The sequence below is a fragment of the Onychostruthus taczanowskii genome, unplaced genomic scaffold (assembly GCF_017590055.1).
Source record: "Onychostruthus taczanowskii isolate IOZ18803 unplaced genomic scaffold, ASM1759005v1 scaffold137, whole genome shotgun sequence".
Taxonomy (NCBI): domain Eukaryota; kingdom Metazoa; phylum Chordata; class Aves; order Passeriformes; family Passeridae; genus Onychostruthus; species Onychostruthus taczanowskii.
The window spans coordinates 1,773,424-1,799,618 of record NW_024498540.1 but is presented as its reverse complement, the minus strand read 5'-3'; the positions used below and the strand labels follow the sequence as shown (position 1 = coordinate 1,799,618).

The 26,195-nt window shown below is 35.0% G+C and overlaps 1 protein-coding gene across 2 annotated transcripts in view; it reads right to left on the bottom strand.

The window, feature by feature from the left end:
- The window catches only part of CDH12 (cadherin 12), a 151,192-nt gene that overhangs the window by 119,009 nt on the left and 5,988 nt on the right, over positions 1 to 26,195 (bottom strand). The window lies entirely within an intron of this gene.

Here is a 26,195-nt window from a genome sequence, read left to right as displayed (position 1 = left end):
ACAGACTTGCTGCAGTTGAGTAACTAAAACTCAGTGAAGCAGGGCTTCACAGTTTTTATAAACTGAAATGTAAGACCAAGCATGTAAAATCACCCATAGCCACATCAAACAAATGTGAGATGACATGAGAGAGTGTCAAAAGCTTCCATAGGCATTTTGCTTTCAGAGAACAAAAAGGGAAATATCTAATTGTTTAAAGAGCAGGAGCTTGATGGCATCGGAAAATCAAAATCAAACTTGGTTAAAAAAAAGAAAACATACACCTCATGATTACAGTAAATGCTAAACAGAACTAAAAATACTGCCTTTTACACAAATACTTGATCCCTTACTTTTGAATTTTTGGAGATAATCACACTGCAGACTGTGAATCTAGGAGTTTCTTGCTCATTTTGAAAGAGTACAGAACTCAATATTTTCTGCCTTGAATACCAATATACACATTTTTTTCTGGATATTACGCTGATGAATTTCTAGTTATAATTTAAAAATAAAATAAAAAAAACTTGAATTCAACTTCTTGGATGTTTTTGTCCCTTTAATCAGTGTCTCTCCTACAATAAAGCAGCCTTAAACACTATTTTAAATACAGGGTGCTTTTAAATCCAACTACAGTATGATGAACTTCTTTCTCAGATGCCTTTACCTGCTCCATACTCATCCTTTAACTACATCTAAAAGCTTTGAAAATATACACAAGGTTACATCACTGATGCTGAAATAGTTTTTAAAATATTCATCCACTTTTCCCATCTAATGAGGACTGAAAACATCTTCTATAATGGCCACCAGTCAGAATGGAGTTTTCAAGAGTGAATGCCCCAAAGATGAATTGTAAAGCAATTATGGATATAGACTTTATTTACATGATGTACTGCCCAAGGTGAAACACAATAGAGGAAACATGGGATATAAAAGGAGATTATGTAGAAAATGAATTACTGAGAAACTAAATGGTTTTGGTAATGGGGCAAGAAGCTAAGCTACAGAAAAGGAGTTAAAGGCAATTACTAACATTTATAGCTATTGACTTGAAATTGAAAATAGGTCCTTGTGACTGTGGAAGAGGTCATGGTTTGTGGCACAGAGGGAACACAAGCTTAGTCTCTTGTTGTCCACTTTTTCATCTCATCATTCTTGCTCAGCGAATATATTAATTTCTGATCTTTCATCTAGCTCCCCCCCACATGTGATTTTAAATTATCTCTCCAGTTCAAAATAAAGTATTTTGCTTCCAAGGTGTTAAATATTTCCTTGCTTGCAAATTTAAAAGATTATGTAGTCTGAGATAATTAATGTCAATTTCTTGCTTCTTATTTTAATTTAAATGGCTCAAAACTTCCTGCTGTTTCATTACACTCTGCTTAGTGTAAAAACTTGGTATTTTCCTTCCATTACCATTTAGAGGCTTATAGACACACACCAAGAGAAAAAAAGAATCAAAATGATGATGAGAAATCTTGAAGAACAAAAATGTTAGAACTTTTTAGAGGGAACCAAGCAACTGTTTTAGTAGCATCCCTATATTAAATAAAATTTGTTTGGTTTTCATTGTGAAGACTACCTTGATACATACTCCTGGAAGTAATAATTTCACAGAGCAAAATAATGCAATTATGAAACAGGAATTTGTAAACAGGGAAGCATGACAAGATTACTCCCATCTCCTGTCATTGGATTTGGCACTAAAGCTGAGATGGTTGAGTGTGTTTCTGATTGCCAGCTGTAGGTTTTGTGTTCAACTAGTAACAAATCAAGCTGTATTGCATGTCTTATCTGAACCCCTGGATTATACTAGACAGAATCAATTATAGTTCCTTTTCATAGCTGGAGAAAAAGCAGGAAAAGCAACGGCTCCCAAGACAAAGGAAGACTGAAATACAAAGACTAGACTAACGCAGGTTTTTTTCAAAAATGTATTGGAGAAAAAAAGGTTTACAACTGGTAGGAATAACAATTCTACAGTTGCAGATTTATTCACAAGGCTTCACAACTATCACTCATCTAGTACAACCTAGGAACCATTCCACCTTTTTAAGCAGAGCTGCAATGCACTGCATTAGCTGGGATGTGTCACATGGTATTTATTCACCAAATCTGCTGATTTTGACATAAGCTTCCTAGATGACATTGCAGGACAATGTGCAAATGTATGCTTATTTGTAACCCACACCAAGCTATGCATTTTGTGGGTCAATTCAACATTATGCAGTGTCAAATTACTGGAGGGGAACAGCTGATTGATTGCTTTAAAATTAACTAAATTTTCCATTAATAAAGGGGATGCAAAACTTAGATTCAGATGCAAGGATGAAGAGCAAGAAGTTAGCATTAGCTGTATTTACACAACACTAGGAAATAATCCTGACTTTCAATGCCTGAAATTTTCTAGAAAGCAGTTTAGGCTAAAGAATAAGTGCTTGCTACTGTGTCTTGATTTATGTGCTACAAGCTCTATTGCACTGGAAGAAAAGACATTTATTTTTTTCTGCTGAAGAAAAAAAGATTTGTGAGAGACTAGTTTTTCTGACACTGTGTCCACAGGAACTTTGGGTTTGTATCCCATTTCACCTTCTTGATCACACTTATTTTCTAATTCTTGGTCTTCCACAATTTCAGTAAAATTAAAGAACAATAGAACAAGTGCTCAGATATTACCTACTTCCCTCCCCACAAGGTATTTATAATCCAGAACCACCTGAATTTACTGTAATAAGATTGTACAAATTATTGTATTCACACAGGTTGTCTTAATGTTATGTTTTCCCTATAATTCTTGAATACTAAAAACGCATCAGAGGATTGGAAATGTGAGGGATTAATTTCTATCTTTGTTGAAATCTACACTTGTATTCTCTACTATATAAGTAGCACAATTTAGTGTCAGATCTTTGGGCAAATCTACTCCAAGAGTAAAACTAATGATTTCTTGCAGCAAAACTCTGTTAGTGCAGAAAGTCATGAATATTTTTCCATGATGGCAGAAAAAGACATATAATTCCATAATTCTTGCTAATGTGTGGAAATAATAACACATATGGCAAAAGAAATGAATGATTTAAAAAAATAAAGGATGAATAATAAGATGGAGACTATTGTAAGATATATTGCATAAATCTATGCAGCAATTATGGCTGTGTTTTTGAATCATATCCAGTACCAGATGCCAGACTGAGTCAGTCTACAAATCCATGTGATCTAACAATCTGCTTCAGTCTGTAACAAGCTGAATGCTAGTTTGCTTCAAAGAGGATGAAAAGTTGGTAACAACTCTCTAGTAGCACATCTGGAAGAAATTACTTATTCAGTTCTTCCGACAGTTTCTAGGAAGAAGTATGATTGTATTTTAGCAATAAATTAAGATGTTACTGCTTCAATAACTCAGTGTTATCAGCTCTGTGTCACTTCAAGCACTCATACACCTGCAGAAATAATTTCAAACCACATGAAAGACCAGTAAAAGCGCTAGGTAATGTACTTCAAGAATGGGTCCATACTCCTAGGTAAATTGAGCATTGCAGGAGTATAGGTCAGATGTATCTGTTCCTCAGTATCCTGTGGTGCTGATTTTCTCTTCATTATCCTATTAATCTGATCCTCAACTGTGCACCTTCTCTTTTCTTAAATACTTCTATGACTTCTATTAATACAGCCATTTTGAAAGTCAAACATGTAAATTCACATACATAGGTAAAGAAATTGGAAGCAAAAGGAGCTTAAAAAATTGCAAGATAGTCTACTTTAAAATGAATCAATCACTATACCCGAACAAATCATGCCAGAACAAGGGCTATGACATCTGCCAGGATTGCTGTGATCTTAATTTCACAGCAATACAGACACTGAAAGTTGTTGTATGAGTTGACAGCTTCCCTTTCCACATTTCCCAGATGCCAAGGAATGTTTAAAACCCCGAAACTAATATATTTACCCTATGATACACTCTGAGATTCTAGGTCTTATTCCATTGCCAATTTCACAGGATGAAAAAACCCAGAAATTACTGTCCCATTTATTTGTTACTATTAAATCAGTTTAAATGCTACATTGCAGTACATATCTGGACTTAAAAAATGGCAAATGTTTCAGGCTATTAAACATTCCTTGCCTGTACAACAGTATTAATTATATATCCCACATCTGTATATTTACGTCATTTTTCTTTATGGGATATATTTTAGGACTTTACTCCATTATTTTCTCTTCCTGCACCAACTCCCAGGTATCACTATTCATTCTGTAGCCACCAGCCCCTGTACTTTCTTGGGGAAGATGTGCAATAAAAACTATTTGAGAAATCAGAACACCAATTCAACTCCAATCCTACCTAAGAATGAAAATACAGAATGATAGACGGAACTGAGTAAAGGAAAAAAGGGCCATTTCTGTGCAGTTAACACAGACCCAAGCAGACCTATTTTGGCAGATCTCTACTGCAAAAGTGTGTGTTGGAAAAAAGATTACCCATTACAAGAGAAGAGGGTGTAAATGAGTCTTGATACTTTCTATTTGGAAGGCTGCCCTTTTAAAATATAATTATTCTACACATATTTTCTCTTGGCAAGAACTCTATGATCTATACAGATTGCATAGCTTCTTTTAAAAACTGATAATTAGAATCTAATGTACTGCTTTCACACAAATGTATTTATTTCTTCCCTCTAAAATACATAAACCTTGAAAATTTTTCTAAGATTCAAAGGGTATGGGGGTGCCAGAGACTTTAATTCAGGACATGAAAAAAAAAACCAAACCAAACCAAACCAAACCAAAACAAACAAAAAAACAAACAAACAAACAAAACAACAACAACCCACCAGTGTAATTGTTGCTAATCAAATAAAATCAAATAGCTTTTGTTTCTTTCCCTCTCCATCACACACACACTACTGCAGAGGACATTTAGGGATGAGGTCAAATCTGCTCACAACACAACCAGTGCAAATGATTCCTGAAATATTTCCTGATCCCAAAAGTTTGGATTACCTAGGGCATCTTCTAAATACTAATTTAACATGGATTAGTCAGGCAAGACTGCAGCCTAAGCTTGTATTGAGAGGAGTTAGGAGACTACTACAAATGGGTCAGATGCATGACAATAGGTATATGGAAACAAGGAGCAACTAAAATCACAGAATCAGAGAATCCTTGAGGATAAAAAAGACTTTTAAGATAGCTGAGTCCAACTGCAAAAGCATGAGGTAAACGAAGGTGAACAAAAATAGAAAATATTTATTTTTTTAAAGGTCATTTTGAAAAGAACATTTTTCAAAGCTGAAAATTCTTTGTACTAGGAAGAGGTATCTTTTTACTAGCTTTGTACAGGCCTTTTATAAGAGACTCCTATCTGTGAGCTGGCTTTCTTAGTACTATGAGAATTTCAAATAATAATTAAAAATGTCAATTAAAGGATGCATATGTGTGTGTGTTTGTACACATATATATACAAAAATTTAAACCATATTATTTGAATTAGTAAGCTTTGCATATCTTATAATCATGGTTAATTTTCTTTGTGTTTTATTTCTTTGTCTTATTTTTTCATGTTTAGTAAAATATCTGCTCTCAAGAATTGACATGCTTCTGACTACTTTTTGAAAAAAATAGTAATAATATGATTCTGCATTTTGAAATATCTTCTTGTTCAAATTAGATTACAATACAACCTTATTCAAAAGCAATTAAGTAAAAGAGAATTTATACTCTTTTTTTAGTGATTCTTGTTTCACAAATAAAGATGAGCTTTATTAAAATTTAAGCACTTATTATCCAATTAAATAAAACATCTCCTTCTGTCATGGGGATTTAGTCTAAGCACACTAAGTCAGAACGGACTTTTAAATAATGAGTGTGGTTGTCAGGTGGTAAGTGATGGCAAATGAGTCATAAGAAAGGAATAAAAACAGTACCTGACCTTCTCAGTTTAGATGAGTGTTCGTCTTTACCAACAACATGCACTCGAGGGGTTAAGGATTGTTATTTTTTAAATTCTTTTCTGCATGAATATTTTTGTTGCATTATGTAGAATTTAATAGCAACACTTCTATATTCACAATGAAAAAACTCCCAATATGCCTTTGATGGAATGCCATATACATAAAAATATTGACCAATGAAAAATGCTATGCAGTAGCAAAACATTGAAAGAATAAAAATTTCTCAATAATGTCTTAATATCATTTAATTATACAAGTAATTATATATGTAAGTTACAAGTTGCATAGACTTTTGATGATTATTTCTGCATCACCATTTCAGCTGGAGCTGATGCATATAGAAACACAGGGTTTTGCTTTGCCCTCTTCAACTGTAATGCAAGAATCAACATAAAAAGTAAGTTTTAAAATTAAATTATTCTTACTGATCTCATATAGCTCCATGTTACAGTGTGCTCTGTGTGCACATGTTGATAGGTTTCAGTTCAGTTGTGTTGAATGTCATTTGAGAGAAATTTCCTGCAGAATGGTGACAGCCGATGCGAACTTCAATCTGTTGAGGTCTCTGTGTATAGTCTGTGTCAAATAACAGCATAATCACAGGTTCCAACAACAAATTCCATTATTGGCCATTAGACAGCAACAGGCGACAAAATTTGAGGAAATTTATCAACTTCCAATTTCTTCTTTATCCAGCTCAATTTTATATATCCTTCCAAAAAGGATTGTGAGCTACAATGTAGTGTGCAGCTGCTGATGACAGCCCAGTGGAAAAGGATTCTACCATACTATTAAGTTTTTATAATTTTAGAATTTTTCAAAGTATTTAACAGGAACTGAGGAGGGAATTGAAAGTGAAACCCTCACAATCCAAAACCCTTAATGCATCACATGGGAAAAGGGAGGTTGTGCCATGTACCCTCATACATAGACACAGTCTTTTCTTTTCACTACTGTGCGTCCAAAATCTGTGGTAAATAATTTTCTGGGTTAAAGGAGCCTATGGAATACATCACCTGTTACTAGTGAATGCATTTGAGTTGTCATCAGTAGGCCTGATTTGATCTACACCTCTGCAAGCACTGGTACCCCCTCTGTACCTGTGCCTGGCTGGCGTCCCTGTGGTCAAGTCAGAGGATAATGTTGATGTCCAAAACTAAGAAATGAGGGAAGGGAATTTGCCACAAACAGGACTCTGGGGAAAAAATAATCCAAGCTTTAGGCAGGAGATATTTGTATTCCTCTTCAAGACAACACTTAGTCACTGATTCCAAAAACTAAATGAAGAAAAGACAGCATGACAATCGAATTCTAACTCTTGCTATTTAATTGTGCAAGATCAGCAAAATGTTCAATGGCATTGCTATACTCAATTAAAACTGTAAGCATGAAGGGGTGGTGATCTTTTGAGGTAGTGACTGCAATATTTCTTTTTTGAAAGAGGAATCACTATCAGAATATCAAAAAGAGCTGCATCTCTCTAGATAATACATACTGACACTAATACATTATTTTGCACCATGTTGCCTGCTGTATCTCTTCTAAACACATATAAAAGATCAGTGCATGAAAATATTGATTATGCTGTATGAATAAATATAATAAAAAATAGACACTAGAGACTTAAGAAGTCTTTATGTGATTTTTTTTTTTTTTAAATCTAAACCAAAATTTCTAAGACACCTGTTAAAGGAGAGTTTATAATTTCTAATGATTGTCTACTTAAATTTATAAAGATAGTCTCTCTGCAGATCACCAGATAACCACTGTTCAGAAAGCTGAGAACAAGCAGGAACTTTATACTGCAAAGCATCACTGAAATGAAGCTATTGGCAAGGTTAGAAATTTTCAGATTAGAATGAGATGTTTATGCTCCTGAAATGATAAAATCTGTTTTCTTTCTAGGGTGTGTGAGTGTGATCCTGTTTCTGTATAATAATAGTCTATAGATCTCTTAAGCTGCAAGGTATAAAATGCTGGCTAGTTACTTGGACTTCTCTATACCATCATCATCAGAGGACACACATTTTATTCCTCATCTCACCTAAAAGTTATGACATAATGGACTTGTTTTTTATTTGAGGTTTAATATATGATGGAAGTTATAACTACAGCCAGTCAGTTGCATGAGATTTTTTTTTCTCTCACAGGAGTTGCCCTACCAATGCTAGTAGGAATATTTTGTGTGATAGGGAAGAAAGTGTGGGGTGTGCCATTCAGTTTCTGAAGTGACAGACAAAAAGACAGCTGCCTGTTGACAACTGCCATGCTGCTGGAAGAGATCTTGGCTCTGAGCAGCTTCCCACTCCTTATCTTGGTGGTATTCATTTCTCCACCCTAAACATCTGGAGCTAATTGAATTCCCCTAAAATTCTTTATATCAGACTGTCCCATCTAGTTAGAGGGATTGAATAACTGACTTTTGTAAGCCTGGTTATTTTCAAATCAATTACGGAAAACTCAAATTACCTGCTGGAGTTGCTCTTCTGAGGCAGGAGCAACCTGTATGAGGGATGGTAGCTGTGAGGCAGCACACATTTCCAGACCAGAGGCGCAGCTAGGAGAATAAATACATCTCCAGCTACGCAGTCATAAATATCTAAAGGCAAAGTAGTCACGAAGTAGTTATCTCCTACTGTTCATCAAGGCCTACCATAGAAAACTCTAGTTAGGGGTTAGCCGACCTCCATAGGCACATAAATTTTTGTGTGTGACCACACACAAAGTGAATTCCAAGCCTGACTGGCTTCCTGAATCAGCCATGCAAATTATCCAGAATTAGCTTCTCTGTAAAGCCAAGGGCTCAGTATCATTCCTAGAAGTGTACCCTAATTAGGCTCCCTAAACGAGGTTTACTCTACTTCAAGAAGTCACAATTTATCACATGCAGAGGTGTGAAAGGATGTGTTATTATACAGACTCTCATTGCTTTACCCATTAGTCTAAATAAGCTGAAAATTTTCTGCATCCAGGATAGTAATAGAAATAATAACATCAACAATACTGATAAATACACAACTTTTAAGTACTTCTAAAAGGCACTCTGTCATAAGCAATAAGCGACAGGTTCTTGTAGTTAAACATAAAAAAAAAGACTAGAACCGTAGCAAACACATGCCTAGAAATGTGTGTTGAATGAGTATCAGTTTAAATCCATTGCATTTGGAAAGTTAAAAAATTATAATAGGTTATGTTTAATTTTATACTGATTAGAACCTTATTTAGCAAATAATCTGCTACTTTCTGATTTATATCAGTGTGCCCTTCAAATCTAGCTGGAGCTTGAAAGGGTTTAGAGTAAAGGTCTACTAAATTCTGCTGGTGCTGATGAAGCTTTCTTCATTTTTATCCTTCCCTTAATTAATTTTTCTTTGGTTTTCTTCATTTTTTTTTTTATTGATCTCCTAGCAAATGAATGTTAAAAACTCCCTTCCTCATGTATTTAAATTTAATGTTAAGTTACATACAAAAATCTTGTTCCATAAATCACGCTTGCTGTAAAGCTCTGTCATTTAAGGTGTCTCTTTCTGTTTGATAATGATGTACTAGAACAGGTAGAGAATGACAGAGTAGAAAGATTTTACCTCAGCCTGTCTATCACTGTGACAAGGCATACTGTCATAAATGGTTTGACCAGTGCTTTTACCTAAACAGGAAAGAAAATATCTTAGTACCATCACAAAGGTGAAAAAAATAAATTTTAACACATATATTAGAGGGATAATTTTAAGGCATTTACAGGCACAGAATTTATGAGTCAAATATGATATATTTTGAATCTTTAATCTCTTTGTCTTAAGTTGGCCCAAAAAAAGTGAGGCAAACATTCACACTACAAGACACACACAAAAAAAATGCAAAATAATCCAGCAAGCATGAACAAATAATGCTTAATGTGCAAGGAATAGAAGGTACACCACAGAAAGTGAAAGAGCTCTTCTGTGCCCTATGCATCAATTCCAAGAAATCACACTCCATGAATAATGTTCTGGCTGCAAGATTTCCTCAGAACAATATTTTTAAAGGCTATGTTATCACACAGCAGTGTTGATTTTCCTCAGATTCCAGAAGTAGCATAGGAAAGGGTTGTGCTGTATGTATTTCTTTCATTTTGCTGAAGCAGTACAGATAAGTGACATGCTGCATAGTTTGCATTTTTCTGCTAGCTTGTGACGCAGGTTTTCTGGGGCTTTTTTGTAAGTTTTGAGGTTTTGCAAAAATAGGTAAACATTCTATTTTAGTGGGGTCTTTTAACTAATCAACATTTGCACGGGAGAAAAGTAGGTTCTTAAGACAAAGGCAAAGCATCAGATAGAGTCTGTTCTTCTGCCTTGGGTTGTTTAAAACAAGCAGGATTTATAGGGGACTATAAAGAACTGAATCAAATCCCAGAAAGACTGTATATATTCTAAGTTATGGATACATTTATATTCCACCTATCGTTATAGCTACAATGTGTAAGAATGTTGGTATGCCTTCTTTCTAATAAAAATGTCACACCTATGTACTAACAAGCAAAAGAGAAATATCTTTCACAGCTCAAGGTTACATCATTTTTGCTCAAATGGAGCGGTTTAATTATAAATCTGAATATGATTGTCTCTGCTGGATTTTCCCGATTCACTTTTAAGACAAACATGTTGAGTTTACATACAGTTATATGCTAGCTATAGCAATCACTTTCAAGATTTACTCATGTATTTAATGAATAAAGACAAATATTCCTGAGAATCCATTGACAGTACAATACAATAGATTAAAAAATCTAGAAAGCTTTATAATTTGGAACAAAAAATTACTGTATGGCTGCTGTAAGATATCTGTTTTCTATAGCTGTGGCTGTACTTATGTTTTATACTGATGAGATGGAAGAACAGCCATGTCTGCTGCTGCTACTGGGAGTGGAGAAGGAAGAAAAGAGCATAGAGTCATTTTACTCCAGACACAAGAGGGTAGGAAGGTTATTCCTGCAGAGAACTTGGAAGAAGCAGGAAGTGAAGTAGAAAAAACTGTGTCTGGATGAGTTTGTATTCATTTTTTCTGACAGAACTGCTCATTGAAACAACAGAGATGTTAATTTGTTCCTATCTTGTACATAATTCTTCTAGAAGTCCTGGGGAAAATCAGCTAACAAGGACAAAATCTCTCCAGGGTCCAGGGAAGTGTAACTGTGTCCATAAAGCATAAATCTTGGACTTTAGAAAGCCAATGGCATAACTCCTGTTGTCTCCAATTTTATTCAATAATAATTAGGGCCTTGCAAGCACTAGCAGAGTACTCTCCTGCAGAGTATTGGCAGGGTTCTCTCCTGCAGACTGAGAGTAAACATTTTCTTTTGTTTAAGTTCATGCACTTAGGGAAATTTTCTTTTCACCTTTAAGTTTTACCATACTAAAGATCTCAAAATGGAAACAGCTGAAGTTTTTACTTGTGTGGAAGTCACTCACCATCTCTCCCCCCTATCCCTCCCACTCCTCCTTTTTCATTTTCCAGAATTTCACATACCTCAAATAATCATATTTTATTGTTTCAAGGTTCAGGGGTCGGATGAACTTCATTAAAAAAAATTCTTTTGCAATTTAACACTAGCCTTTGTTAGACAGACATTACTGAGAAATCCTTCCAGTGGTGTGAGAGCTAGTTGTGATGTGGCAGGGCTTTTATCCATTCATAAATGTTTGCAGAAGTCAGGCTTCTTTCACTGACAAATACTGCAGCTATTGGTAGCTAAATTCACCTGCATTTGCAGCAGCTGTTAATTATGATCAAGGAAGTGATATTCACAAAGGGAACCCATTTTAGCAATTTTCCTAAAAATATTCCTTTGGTGTGATAAATGACACATGCCCTTTTTGAACATAAGAACAGACTTATCTATTAAATAATAATATATTCATGGCTGTACACCCTCTGAGCATCAAACATCATCTTTCCTTTGTTGTTTGCTTTTAAGTTTTTACAGATTCCATCATCTTATGACACTTTCCAAATGTAGAAATGAGGACTGAAGGAAGTGTTTGTGCCTCTTCAAAAAACAGTAAAATATTTTACTTACTGAATAATAAACTGTATTTTATTATTACTTACTGTAATAATAAACTGTAAATATTTTACTTACTGAATAATAGAAAATCTCTATAGTGAATAAGGCACTTTAAAAAAATATATAACCTAGTAACATTAATTTTGATTATGCCTAAAAGATGTATGTATAGAATGAATTGCAGTTATGAATTTGTCAAAATTGAGTAAATAAGGAAACAGTAGTTATTTCTGTTGATTCCACTTTTTCAGGGAAAAATACTCTAGATATAAAAATTAGCAAATCTGTTGAAAGCTAGCTTTTTTAATTTTATTAAAAAATTATATAACAAAATATTTATTTTCAGTGTTATGTTGTTTGTCAGAAAATCTCATTTCTTTAAAGGATATCTGATGATGATTTGTCTTCTGCAGTATTGATTTAATGAATCAGAATAGATTCAATGTGAAAACTACCTTATGAGCATATTCTCTTGTAAGTAGTGCTTACAGTAATTGAACAGTAATTCACCCTAGCATTGAGGCAAATTGTATTTCCCTATCTCATTCAGAAGCAAGCTCTAAATACCAAAGTATGATCATAGTGTGTGACTGACTGTAGGAATACAGCATGTACAACCCCTAAAAAGAGTGTCTGCAAGCCATCCATGGAAAGCCATGCAAGTATGTACTCTGTAGAACTGCACTTTATTTATCTAGTGGGAACACGTAACTGCCAAAGCCCATATCCAAGCAGGGCACAGGTCTATTTGCAACAGCCACGTGCCCCACAGAGCTGATTGTATTAAAGGAACAAGGTCCTTAAGTAATGGAGTCTTATTTGACTCGATAAGAAGAGAAAAAGGCTCTAGGCACAGAGCTTCCCACCCTGACCTTCCACACCTGCACAGGAAAATAGCCTTCCTTCTTGAGCTGCTATGAGATCCAAATTAGAGCAACACCTTTTACTCTAAGACTAAGATTTTGAGAGGCTGGCTTAGCAGAATGAGAAGAATATAACATTCAGTTGTAGTGAGCCTTTTTAAGCTTTCAGAATAGATTTATCTCTCATTGGCATCCAGCTGGCCTTGTTTTGAGTGCTGCAGAATTTTCTTTGAAAAAATCATATAGCAAAGACAGAAAAAAAAAAAAATTAAGCAAGATCAAGCTTTTGATTTACTACATGTGTGCCTTAAATGTACATATTTTTCATCTTAATGATACATTTTCTGGAAACGGAAATTGGTGTTGTGGGATGCCAAACACCTGTCACAATGAAATTTCATGCTATAAAATCATGAATAAACTATGTCCCAGCACATTTACAGCCATATCAGGATAATGTTCTTCTCTAAGAATTCAACTGAATACCAAATTTACTCTAAATATTCTTTTTTAATTCATAAGGTAAGAAACACCAGTAAATACTTTAAAATTCATAAATACATCAAGATTTCTTTGCTAATTTGTTCATTAACTTAATAACCTAGTTAGACTAGGCTTAGCTTGATTAACAAGCCATTTTAATAGCAATCTCACATAAAATAAAAATAATCTTAAAATTAGTTTAATATAAGTAACAATTTTAAGAATAGGTGTTTCCATTAAAGGAACAACTGGTACTAGAGAAATAGTTAGATGCTTTCATCATATTTTGATATACCAGTTCGCTGTACCACTAGTAGCAGTGTAGCATTTCTGACTTCCTGAAGCATCTATTTTGTGGACTGGGTTAGTACTGTTGACCCCTAAAAACAATTTTGGGTCTTGTATGACTCCTTTTTTACCGACGCCACATGGTCGACTGTGGAATATGGGATTCTTTGGTTTTTTTTTTTTTTTTCTTCTAAGAACTCTAATTTTGTCCCTGTGAGATAAACATACACAAATTCTTTCTTTAGTGTGAGATGAAGGTGAAATTGAAACTGTATTTTAGAAGAAAAAAGAATGGCATAATCTGAAGATGTCTCTTCAGTACATAAATTAAAAACTGATTTGATGCTGATTAACTTGCTCTCAAAAAAATTCTTCAGTATTTAAGCACGTTTGCCCTCAACAGGTACTGGTTTTGATTTTAAGAAGGAGCAACAAGAAATATTTTTGGGAGACAGAAAAAAAAAATATATAGAGTAGTTCTCCAACTTTCCTGTGATCTGTGAATATCATGACTTTGGTAGGCAAATGAATAGATGCTTCAGCCAGGCTGGGCTGTACAAAGCACAGCTAAGAACAGATACATGCTTGTCCATAAAGAGGTTATAAAAGAGAGGTTACAGGTCTCAGGTGGAGGATATTTCTCCCCGTGAGTGCAGTGCAACTTTCTAGCATACATCTTTCCTCAGCACAGCAACATAAATGCACCAGAATCATTAAGGGAAGGTTGTAAGGTGCTTCCAAATAACTTCCCAAAAGGGCAAGGCTTCCCAAAGGGCACGTAAACCATGGCTTTCCCAGTATTACTGACTACATTTCACAGGCTGATCCTGCTGTTACACCTACCTCTGTCCCACAGGAAAGGTATGTGTGCCAATGCTGTGCCAGGGCAGCAGACACCAGCTCTTTCTCTACTTAGCCCTCAAGAACTCCTACATTGCCTGGCTGAACAGTACTGCCAGCTGTGAAAAGAATGGAAAAGCACTTTTCCTTGTGAACTGGCAAAATAATAAACTAGTCATGGCAACAGCAAATTAGCAGCACATATCAGCACTGCAGGGTGTATATAGGATTTGTGTAGTGACATGCTGAGTCCCAGCAGTATTACGGACTTTGACAAAGGAAAGTTAATGATGTTCAGGTTCTACAAAGCCATGTTCATGTAAGAACTACAGAGATGATAACTTTACATCAATTTTCAGAGAGCATTATCAACCCTACTTAGAGGAAGGGAAACAGACAAAGAAATAGAATGGTACAAAGAAGCCCAATGGTACAATTTGTAAACAGAATTCAGTGAAAATGTACTGACTTTAATGGCAGTACTCAATCGTTCAGCTGCCTCCAGCACAATAGTTGTAGATGAGTGTGAAGTTTGCTTTTCACTCAAGCCATAGAACCTCAGAAGTCAGAGAAATGAAGAAGAATAGTGTAATTTTACAGAACTTCAGCTAGGGGCACCTAAGAAATTATTGATCTTAGTAACTCCAGCCGAGTTAGTGAGAAAGAGAGAGAGAGAGACAATAGAGAAACATCAGCTCTACAGAGAACACCAACTAAAGCAACTTGTTTTCCTTCCATATGAACCTGGGTCAGTTTGACGAAGGTTTAAGGTCAAAACCACTAAAGGTCAAGACTGCAAAACCAGAGGACCTATCAGAAGAAAATTTGGATTGTTTACCAACTCAAAAGTAAATAATTAAATGAAGTTTCCCCAAGTGCAGGTTTTACACACACAAACAGACACCCACAGATTGTCCATATGCTTGATTTAGAGTAGTTCTTTTCCTGGTTAACATGGGAGGGAAAAATGGAAAAAAAAAAAGAGAGAAAATAAGGAAAAAAAAGGAGATTGTGATCAAAGGTGTAAATTGCATGCATTACTAATGGATGTTGCAAAACAGTTAACAAATTTTTCCAAAAGAAAGGGCAAATGAATTTTACATAGCCAAGTATTTTAAAAATACACATTTTATGAGAACCTTAAAGGAAAAAAACAGATGGCATTTTAGACTGCGTTCTACATACAAGATTTCTCTATCACGGATTGTGAATTATGTATATATCCTTCTCATATCTTTTATATATAAAAAATGTTTTGAAATATTAATTTTCCTAGTTTAGAAAATATTAACATGAATATTTTCAGGAGCACATATTCAGAAGTACTAGCCTTCAGAGAAATAAAAGTAATGATAAGAGCATAAAAAAGTATTTAGAAAATTACTTATGTTCCTCATAACACCTTGTATCATTTTTACATGAAAATCTTTATCTTGAAAAATTCAGTTTTCAGCTGGACTATTCTACTTATATTTCCATTTAATAAAAATAATTGAACTACACTTCATTTTATCTTTCATTATTGCAGTGAAAATATCTGTTTAAATAGACCATCTATTATAAAGTAAACAATCCTAACAATCATTTAAGATCAAGTCAAAATTTATTCAAATTGAAATATCTTGGTGAATTCAACATAAATTTGATCTATCTCATCATATTTTTGCTCTTGATTTGTTTTTCACAACAGAAAAAGTAATGGGTGAAAGTTCTAACACAAATAAGAACTAATCATAAAAAGATGACTTGGACAAATGTAACTTTTACTTGCAGATCATACAGAGACACATAGATGCACAGACAAGCAGCATCAAACTTGTAAGTTAATTTCTTCTAAATCAATATTATTTTACACGAACAATATAAAGACTTGTTTTTAGTACCTAGATTTTTCAATGATTGTAAGTCATGAAAGATATACACTACAAACTTGAAATTTTTACATATTCTGGCATGTAAGGACAATAAATATAAATATCATAAAAGTTACTCCAAAATTGAGAGTACATGCTCATGCTTTATACCACTATTTCACATACTTTCTTCCCCACCTTAGTACATTAGCAGTATAAATCCCTTCTGCTCAGTAGGTCGTCTTAAAAATACTGGAAAATTTAACCAAAATTTAGGGAAAGATGGCTGACTAAATATGCCAAGGACTCACCTAGCCTTGGGTAGTGTCTCTGTATTTATTTTTCATTAGACACAAGCTGTACCTGTGTTAGCAGGTAATGCGAACCAGTGAGAATGTTCTGTGGAATGAAGCAGCTGATGGAGAGGAATGATGCAGGCAATAAATGCACCTAAGGTTTTTCTGCTGTGAACAAAATCTCATCTGGTTCAGTGGACTAAGTGCCAATTCATGTAGTGCATCCTCTCAACTTTTTTTATCGAGAAGTGATCTTGTTTGTACTCTCCAAGACCTCTCCTCATGTGAACAAAAGCACAGTAAGTCTGAATGATCAAGAGATTTGTCTCAAAAGTGCCCTTCAATTCAGAATGAAAACACTCATGAAGATCTGCCAGCTATCTGGTAACAATTCTGAAACATGGCTATGACTTCAGAATTTAGGAAGTATAGTATCACTTCTTAATTTTGGAAGAATCATAAAGAATTTTTTAGAAAGGTCCCATTTAATTTTTGGACACAGCCCAAGGAAATGAACTTTATATCTGCATTGTATCTTTAAGTAAAGATATAGACCTCTCATTAGCTGATTATGAAATTTGTGGTGGCATAAAGTAAAGTGAACTGGAATTTAACAGGATAAAATGAAAATTAACTTTAAAATCCCCGAATCTGAAAAACAATTTCTGAAAATGTTTTTCTTAATAAATTCTGTCAAAATGTGTGGGGTATCGACAACATTTAGAAAAATTTCTTTATTTACTTTGTAGGCACTGGTTTAGGTTCATCTTGTACTTTAGTGTATAACATTAATGAACATTAAGACTAAGAATGACTTTCAGGGTTCTTTTAGATATTGTAATGAAAGAATATCAACAGCTTTGAAAAGTCCTTGAATAAATTTCCCCATCTTTATCTTTCTAATTTACTTTTTTTCCTGCAGTTTGAGTTACATTACTAGAAAGTAACACTGCAGATAAATTACTGGAGCAAATAATTTCTGCCTACTTGTTTAACTAAGCACATGAATGGACTTGTACACCACTAACAAACATGAGAGTAGACGCCTCACAAACGCTCAGAATAAAAGAACCTAGATATCAGGAAGAGGGATTTCACATGCCTTTTTTGTCCCAAAAATACCATTTTACATTTTTACCAATAATACAAAATTATCTGTATAATGCATAAAATGTGATCAAATTCAGGACCTATTATCTTGTATAGCCTATAGGAAAAGTAATGTCAATAGGCTAATTACTTATACCATTACTTTTTATAAGTTTTTAACCACTAATACTTGGAGATAATTAAAGAAAATGAGCAGCCTGTCAGAATTATTTAATACACTGAGGAAGCCATTACTTCAGAATCAGTCTCTGGGGCTGGGCTCCCCGAAGAAACATGTTAACAATCTGTTACAAGGAACACAAGTGAATACCCCATAAAGCACAAGGCAGACGGACTGTTACGAACACAAGACTCTCGGTTGCCTGTTTTGCCAGTTATTTTCATAATTTTGTTATATGATGATATATATCATGATATATCATGATGATCCATGAATCCTGTGGGGTCGTAAGGACTTGGCAGCATTGACCTTTAATCCCATTCCCTCTTCCCCCTGAGCATACTTTACCTTACTTTCTACCTTGAAGTTACAAATTTGACATTATTAATGTCAAGACTAGGAATGGACTTAGAAGGTAACTATTTAATCTAAAGAGCACTGTAGTGCTGGATGTAGGAAAATTTAATCAGTACTCCTTTATTTAATTTCCAGGTAGGCAGATCTGCCCAGCTCCTTGTTACTGTGTCCTTCAACAGAGACACAACTGCCTACTTATCAATCCAGACAATATCAAACTGTAAACCATTATTTATATAAAAAGCCCCCATTTAACAAGAATTAGAAAAAACAGAAGGATGGACTTTCTAGTTTTTAAGGTTTCAATTTCATTTGTAAATTATTCAAGCAAATAATTCAGTCTTCCTGTGCTTTGACTCTCTACTTAGGGAAGAGAGCTGCTACTTTCTTGACTCACAGAATCACCACAAGGATAGTGACTGAAATGTTCAGATGCCTAATTGATGGGGCCCATAAAAGCATGTCTTTCAATCACTCTACTTTACAGACAGGTTAATAAGCAAAGAGGACAGAGCAATAAAATTTTTTTTGTAGGATCAATTAAAATTTCTTTTTAAAAAGTGTTGCTCCAAAACAAAATAATAGATTAGACATTTTTGGGGTGTTTTTTAAATTTTTAGTATATCTAATTTTACTACCCTGTGTAATAAAATTATGCTATATTTGCTACCAGACTCACCTGGCAGAAGACTCAGCTTGCTGAAGAAGGAATAATCAAGTGCACTTCAGAACCAAGCCTTGCAATAGCTTTCAGAAATGATAGTGCAATAAACATGTCAAAATGGTGAATAGAGTAAATAAAATAGCACATAAAAAAGAACTAAACCAAATATTGTTTGCATCCAAATGAAAAGAATGACTTATTTTTGGTCCTGTATTTTGCTATTAAAAAAAAAAAAAAACAGCTCAAATTCTTGTTTCTAATATGAATCATACACTTGTTACTGCCTTTTAACTTCCTCATAATAGCAAATTAGTCTATAAGCATATAAATTACTCAAAATAAGTAAATATTTTACTTTTTAAAAATACCACAGCAACACATACCTTTACTGAAAAGAAAATTTCAGTTATACTGGTCAGTTTTTCAAGTTTTCAGAGTCTTTATAATGATCCTTAATCTGTACAAATGCTGTCTGCCAAAATGCTTTTGGCTTGTGCAGGAATCTCCTTATTTTGCAAACACTCATTGATTATTTTCTTGGACTCTACTACTGGCACCAATTAATCTAGAAGAATTTACCTGCTGTTGGGCTGATACAGCTGGATCTGTCAAGCAAGAGCTATCAACTGGCTTATATGGCAGTGATGAAAAGTACTGTTGGTTTCTAGAAACTATATACTACACTAATAATGTCAATGAGGCTTTTTTCCTTAGTTTTCTCTTCTACAGTTTATGCTTCAATTCTCATAGTGAGAAAAAAACAACATTGTCACACCAATTAAACTGTCCTATCTCACTCTTTTATTATAATCCTTAATTCACATCAGCACTAATACATACATATTTATAGGCTGATGGTTTTTGATGCAACACCTCTTGCTGACTATCCAAATCTACGACTTGACGCACTCAAGAAAATATCTTTGGATCTTGCATTATGAAACACTAAAAAACTGTACTCTCTTCAAAGTAGTAATTTTACACTGACACCAAAGTACAAGAAAACATAAAAAATTCAGAATCAGCTGTGATCAGCATCTTACTCAGACATCACTCCTGAAAACCAGTGCTATGAGGAAAAGCATAAATAGAACAACCTCTGCTGAATGGCATAGAATAATCATCAGGGACTATGGTTTACCCACTGCCACAGTGACATAGAAAAGGATTTACTAATTAAAGCTCATTTATTGACATTATCCTCTAGGATATTGGAACAGAAAATTCTTTCATCTCACCTTAAGCTTCTTTAAAGGACAACTTGAACTGAACACCCAAAAAAAGTTTTTGATGAGCCAAAAATTAAATTAAAAAAAAGGCTGGTGTACACATTCCTGAGAGACCTAAATTCTTATTCAACCAGCACATAAAACACTCTCCTTCAATGTATGTGGGATTTTGTATATGAAGACTTTATAAAAACATATACAGAACTCTGAAGGTTTTTAAGCTTGCAAGATAAGCAAGGAATTCTTCCACAGAAGTAAAGCAGAAGGTGTAATAAAAAAAATCCTTCCATTTACTTCTTGACTTTCAGCTTATCAGACAGCCAGAAAAACAAGGCATGATCACAACTCTTATCCCATTAAAGAGGTCATTTTATTTTCATGAAGCAGATTGTGAAGTATCATTTAAATCATCTACTGACTTTTATTAGAATGCCATAAGATTTGCATAAGAGGGTAAAAGTATCCCAGCAAGAAGACATACAGGAATAGTTGTGCTTTGTATCTGTCTGTCTTTTGCAAGCATGTTTGAGTCTGAGTGTGAGTACCACTGTGGTTCAAGGGTAGTCACATTCATGCTGAATGTGGATGATGAGGTTGCCTCGGAGGTTTCACTGCACCTGATCAAGTCCCCTCACATTCCCATGATGGCCTGAGCATAGGCTGAGCTAGCTCCCTCTCACTCAGAGTCAGAGAGGAAACCAAATCACCAGCTGAGTGTGTGGACTGCATCCTCAGCATAGCAAATGTGTTTTGTGCTTAGCTCACCTTCAGATAGAAGGGATCCTCTGGGAGACTTGTAAGGGACCTGAAGAGGCTCAGGTCTTTTTAAATGTTTTAAGGACAATCCTCTTGTCAGTGACACAGACTAGAAACCTAAAGAAGCATTTTGTGTAGAATGGCTGGCAGTATGAGATATTGAAAGGCATGAAGATTTGCAATAACATCCTAAGCCTCTTGCCAGAAAAATGCCGGACATTTTTCTTGGCATTACATTTATAACAGTGACCTGCACTACTGTCTTTTGTTTTTTTAATCTTATTACTAATATATCCAAATCAGCAAAAAAAATCAGTAAATTGCTACACAAAGTACTGCAGATATTTGCATTTTACATATAAAGACAAATGTTTATATTTTTCAGTAGGAGAAATGCCATTTAAAAAAAAAAGTATATTTTCTGTTTAGAACTGATTTCTTACTTGATGAAATTCCTTGCCCATTAAACTATCCAAACCACACGCAACAAAGTTAAATGAGTCACTTTTGGGTACATGACTAATATAAACCCTTATCATTATTTTATTCTAGGTGGAGGAGCACGTCTGTTACTGTTGTTGGACCCCATGGCATGGTATGCTGCACTGGGTGCACGTGGCCTCCAACCCAGAACTCTGCCTCTGGCAAAGGTGAAGGTCACAGTTCACCACCAAATTGCCAAGCATCCAGTAGTTCGTGCAGATATTGGTGGTGACTATAGTTATTAGCCTTTGGCAAACTGATTTTTTATTAATTTCTTCATTCTCTTATCATTGACATGAAAAAATCTGTTATATCCACAGCAGCCTATGGCATGGAGCTACCTATTTCGGACTGATTCATTTTGTGAAGAATCACTTCCTTTTCTTTGCTCTGAATGGGCAACCTGTTGGCTTCATTTGTGCCCCACACATCTTGCATTGGAATCTTCCACCTTTAATCTCACCCCTATGTTCTAGATATTTTTGAGACCTATCACATCTCTTTCTCTTTGTTTCCTTTCCAGGCTAAGGAAACCTATCTTACTCAGTTATACCTCACTGATGAGTCAGTCCAAAGATCCTGATTAACCTTTTGTCCTTGCCTGTACTTTTCCAAGTTCTTTGGGACACATTCTCTGAGACTAAAGAGAAATCATTTCCCAGTGTGGAAGATACAGGCTCACCAGAAATTTAGATACAAAGCTGTATTAATGACATCTATTTCCTTCAGCTGCTGCTAAGAATTTCTAACATCCCATTTGCTTTTTTTGGCGCTCACCGCACACTAAGCAAATGTGCATACAGCTATTATGAAACAAGATCCCATTTGAGAGAGATTATAATTTCCACAGAGAACAACAATTTATTAATGAAACTGGAATTATTCCCCTCCTCCCACAGTCTGTTCCGCTTCACAACAGATTGCTTTTACAGTCTTATTTTCATCCTGTTTCACAGTGGTTTTGCCCATTTTTTGCACTTAGCCTTTGTCTTTAGTAACTCTAGTAGCTTAATTTGAAAAGCAAACACTTCCTTGGATACTCTCACACTTTTCAAGATAATTTATGATGACAGTAAACAACATAGGACCCAGCCTAAATCCTTACTGATACTGAATCATAGTGTCCAGGATGAAACATAGTAATGTTTTTTCCGTGGTCAATTAAGCATTTTCACAACAATAAGAGAGACTAATCCATCTGTTAGTGAAAATCTATTTTTTTAGCAAGGAATAGCAAGGTTTTATTGGCACAACAGTATCAATCATTGATAACAGAAACAATAACAACTCTAACTTACATGTTCAGGGACTGACAGCTAAAATAAATACAATGAACACAAGGTAATAATTTTTATAATTGCAACTGGTGCTAGAAGACAGGATTTTTTTCCAAGTTTGCTTTGTTCTTTATACACGCTTTTTCCTCTTATTGTAAATACAAGAATAAATACTGCACACAACTATTTAGACAAAACCCATTGTATTTATACATTTATGAAACAAAGTCTTCTCCAGAGGAAAATTAAATTTAAGCTAGTTACTAAAAACAAAACTACATTAGTTTTAATTTTAGTATGAGTCAATGCTAGTGGACATTGTGTTCTCTTATTAACATGTCTTTCAGCTTTTCTCCTTCCTTTTTCACCTTTTATGAGATCAGCCCCTGGGCTGAGTGGGGGAGGGACCTGTCACCCAGCAGTGACATGCTTCTTTCAGGATATTTATAATGACCTTTCTCCTTAGTCACCCTCTCCTGCCTATAGGGCACATGTATCACTGCCATGCAGCAGTCATAGAACACATGCATCTCATACTGCACAGGAAATTACCTTAGAGTTATTTTAGAGTTTAAAAAAAATACTGGAAGGAAAAGGCCGATTTTACACCAGAATTTTTTTATGCTTTATATCATCTTCCACCCTTAGAAACAACATAATCTTTTTTTCTAAGAGTCTGCAAATGCCTCTACAAGGTTATTGGGTTATTTGGGATTTTATAATCTCCATTTAGATTGACTAAATGATAAGGAAGTGACAACAGGGAGAAAACTATACCACAGTGTTCCTGTTACAAAATTATTTTCCACTACTGGGGCATCTAAATAATATTTGGTTATTTTTATGAATTATTATTATGTCCTCAGTTTTAATCTTGTCCCATTCCACTTCTCTTTGTTAAGACCTTTATTGACTTCTCATGTTGAGTTTTTTGCTTTTTTTTCCCTGGCTAGAAAAATATGCAATTTACTCTGTTTTATGAAATAATTATTATGTAATAAAGGCTAGGCTCATTTATGAAAGACAATTCATTTCACCAGCTCATGTAGAAAATACAAGCAAGATTTTGGGTACGCAAGTTCTATTTGAAACTGGAAGAGAAGCTGTGGAGTTCAAAGCTGCTGTTAACTGGGTTAATTCTTCAGAATTTAATAGGATACATAACAGATCCTATGCAAGAAGTAAGGTGATTGTAACTTTTGCATCAGAGTGGGTATCAGGTACAGGGAGACAGAAGGATTTGGGAATAGTTGTCTCTAGAGGGACAGGAGAGACAGGACATGTAGAGCCTGTGGGACATGAAGCATTGCTAAGAGAGAGGGAAATGGTCATTGCCATAAAACCAATACTTGCTCTAAGTCCATTGTTTTCTATGTTAGATAACAGAAATTGTGGTTTGATATATCACCTTCAGAAGAGCAGGGGGGTTTTCACTTAATGACATCTGCTGTTAAAATACTTTCAGGCCACTAAATAACAAACTATTTTATGTAATGTCAGCACTTACAATACTGCCAATCCAAATAATTTCTGTTTATGACTTGCATACAAGGCTATTAACTGTAGTGACTGAAGATGAGATAACCTTCTAACTTGTTAGCTTCTCCTATATGTTGGTGCTGGACAGCTGATAGGAAATTATTCTTTCTTTTTCTTATGAAACATGCTTTATTAATGATTGATTCTAGCTGTGGGGTTTTGATTTTTTTTGTTTTTTTTTGTTTGTTTGCTTGTTTCTGGGGGTTTTGGGGTTTTCTTTGTTAGTTTATTAGGGGAGGGTTGTTGTTTCAGGATAGTTATCATTTTGTTTGAAAAAATGAATTTAAGTTTTAATTTTGTTATATTCTGTTTCATGCTCATACTTCAGTTTTGAATTTCAGTGGTGATTTTTCATGCTATGTTTTCAAATATTTTCATTTTATTGAAAACAATTTAATTACAGAATCACAGAATATTCTGAGTTGGAAGGGACCCACATGGAACTTTGAGTCCTTACCTGCACAGAACAGATTCAAGGGTCACACCACGTGCCAGGGAGCACTGTCCAAACTCTTTGAACTCCGTCAGGCTGATGCTTTGACCACTTCCCTGGGCAGCCTGTTTCTATGCCCAAACAGGCTCTGGATGAAGAATCCTTTCCTAATATACAATCTAAACCTGTCCTGACATAGCCTCACGGCATTCCCTTGGATCCTGTTACTGGCCACCAGAGAGAAGAGATCATTGCCTGCCCCTCCTCATCCCCTCGTGAGAAAGTTGTAACTGCAACAGGATCTCCCCTCAGCCTCCTCTCGCCCAGGCTGAAAAGACCTGAATAGTGTCCCCAGCTGCTCCTCATACGGCTTCAGCTCAAGGCCTTCACCATCCTTACAGCCTTTCTTTGGATACTCCCTAATAGTTTAATGCCTTTCTTACATTGTGGCACCCAGCACTGCCCCCAGCACTCGAGCTGAGGCTGCCCCAGAGCAGAGCAGAGCAGAGCAGGACAATCCTCTCCTTTGCCCGGCTGGCCATGCTGTGCCTGATGCCCCCAGGACAGGGTTGGCCCTCCTGGCTACCAGGGCACTGCTGGCTCATGTTCAACTTGCCACTGACCAGGACTGCCTGATCCCTCTCCACAGAGCTGCTTTTCAGTGAAAACTGTATAAATATCCAAACTATATAAATATGCATATTTTGACAAGTATTTAAGTAGAATTATATATATTTATATTTCTGAAATTTGCAGTTAATTTTTTTTTCCAATTACTGTTTTAATGCCAAATCCGCATCCCTCTACAATGAGCAAAGGAAATAAAAAAGTCCAGATTGTGAAAAAAGTTATCCATCTCATAGATTTGAAATCCTGAGCTTTAATCTAGTCTCCTGTCACTTAGCAGTTCCTTAATATTTCTGTAAATTTTTTGTCTTCCTACTGAAAATTTATACTTTTGTAGCACACTATGGTATCTCCTTTTTTTTTGAACACCTCACATGTTGCACCAATCACAAATTTTATTCAATTTCTGAACCTTCTTATTATTTTGGTTTCCATATTATTACCCAGATACAGGAATAGCTCCAGGTATTTAATACTTGCCCAATTTTTATGTCTGGCAAATGCTATTTAATTTATTACTTGGCATTCTGATGCTTTTCCAGCAAGAAGGTCTCATGATCCCAGCAGATTTTTAATTGATGGTCTAATGTTTCACTAATTATAAATTCAGCTTGTGCTGCTGACATACAGAATACATGCCCATGTCTGATCTATCAACAGCAATTTGTCTACCAGGTGAATCACAAATTCTCAGCCAAGCTCCATATTTAGATTTAAAGAAAAAATAAAATCGTCGCATTTTCTTGGATTAAAGGAGGAGACAATGTTTTGATTTGTCTGTTGTCCAGAAGTCCTTTGAAGAATTTCTAAATATGTTTTAAAGTATCTTTTCCCGTATTTCCCTGTGTAAATAAACTTCCTGCCCAGATGAAGCCATTTATACAGAAGCATTCCAAATAAAACTACAATATGTGTAAGATTTTTCTTTAGCAGTTTAATTTCTACAAGTTAATTTGTA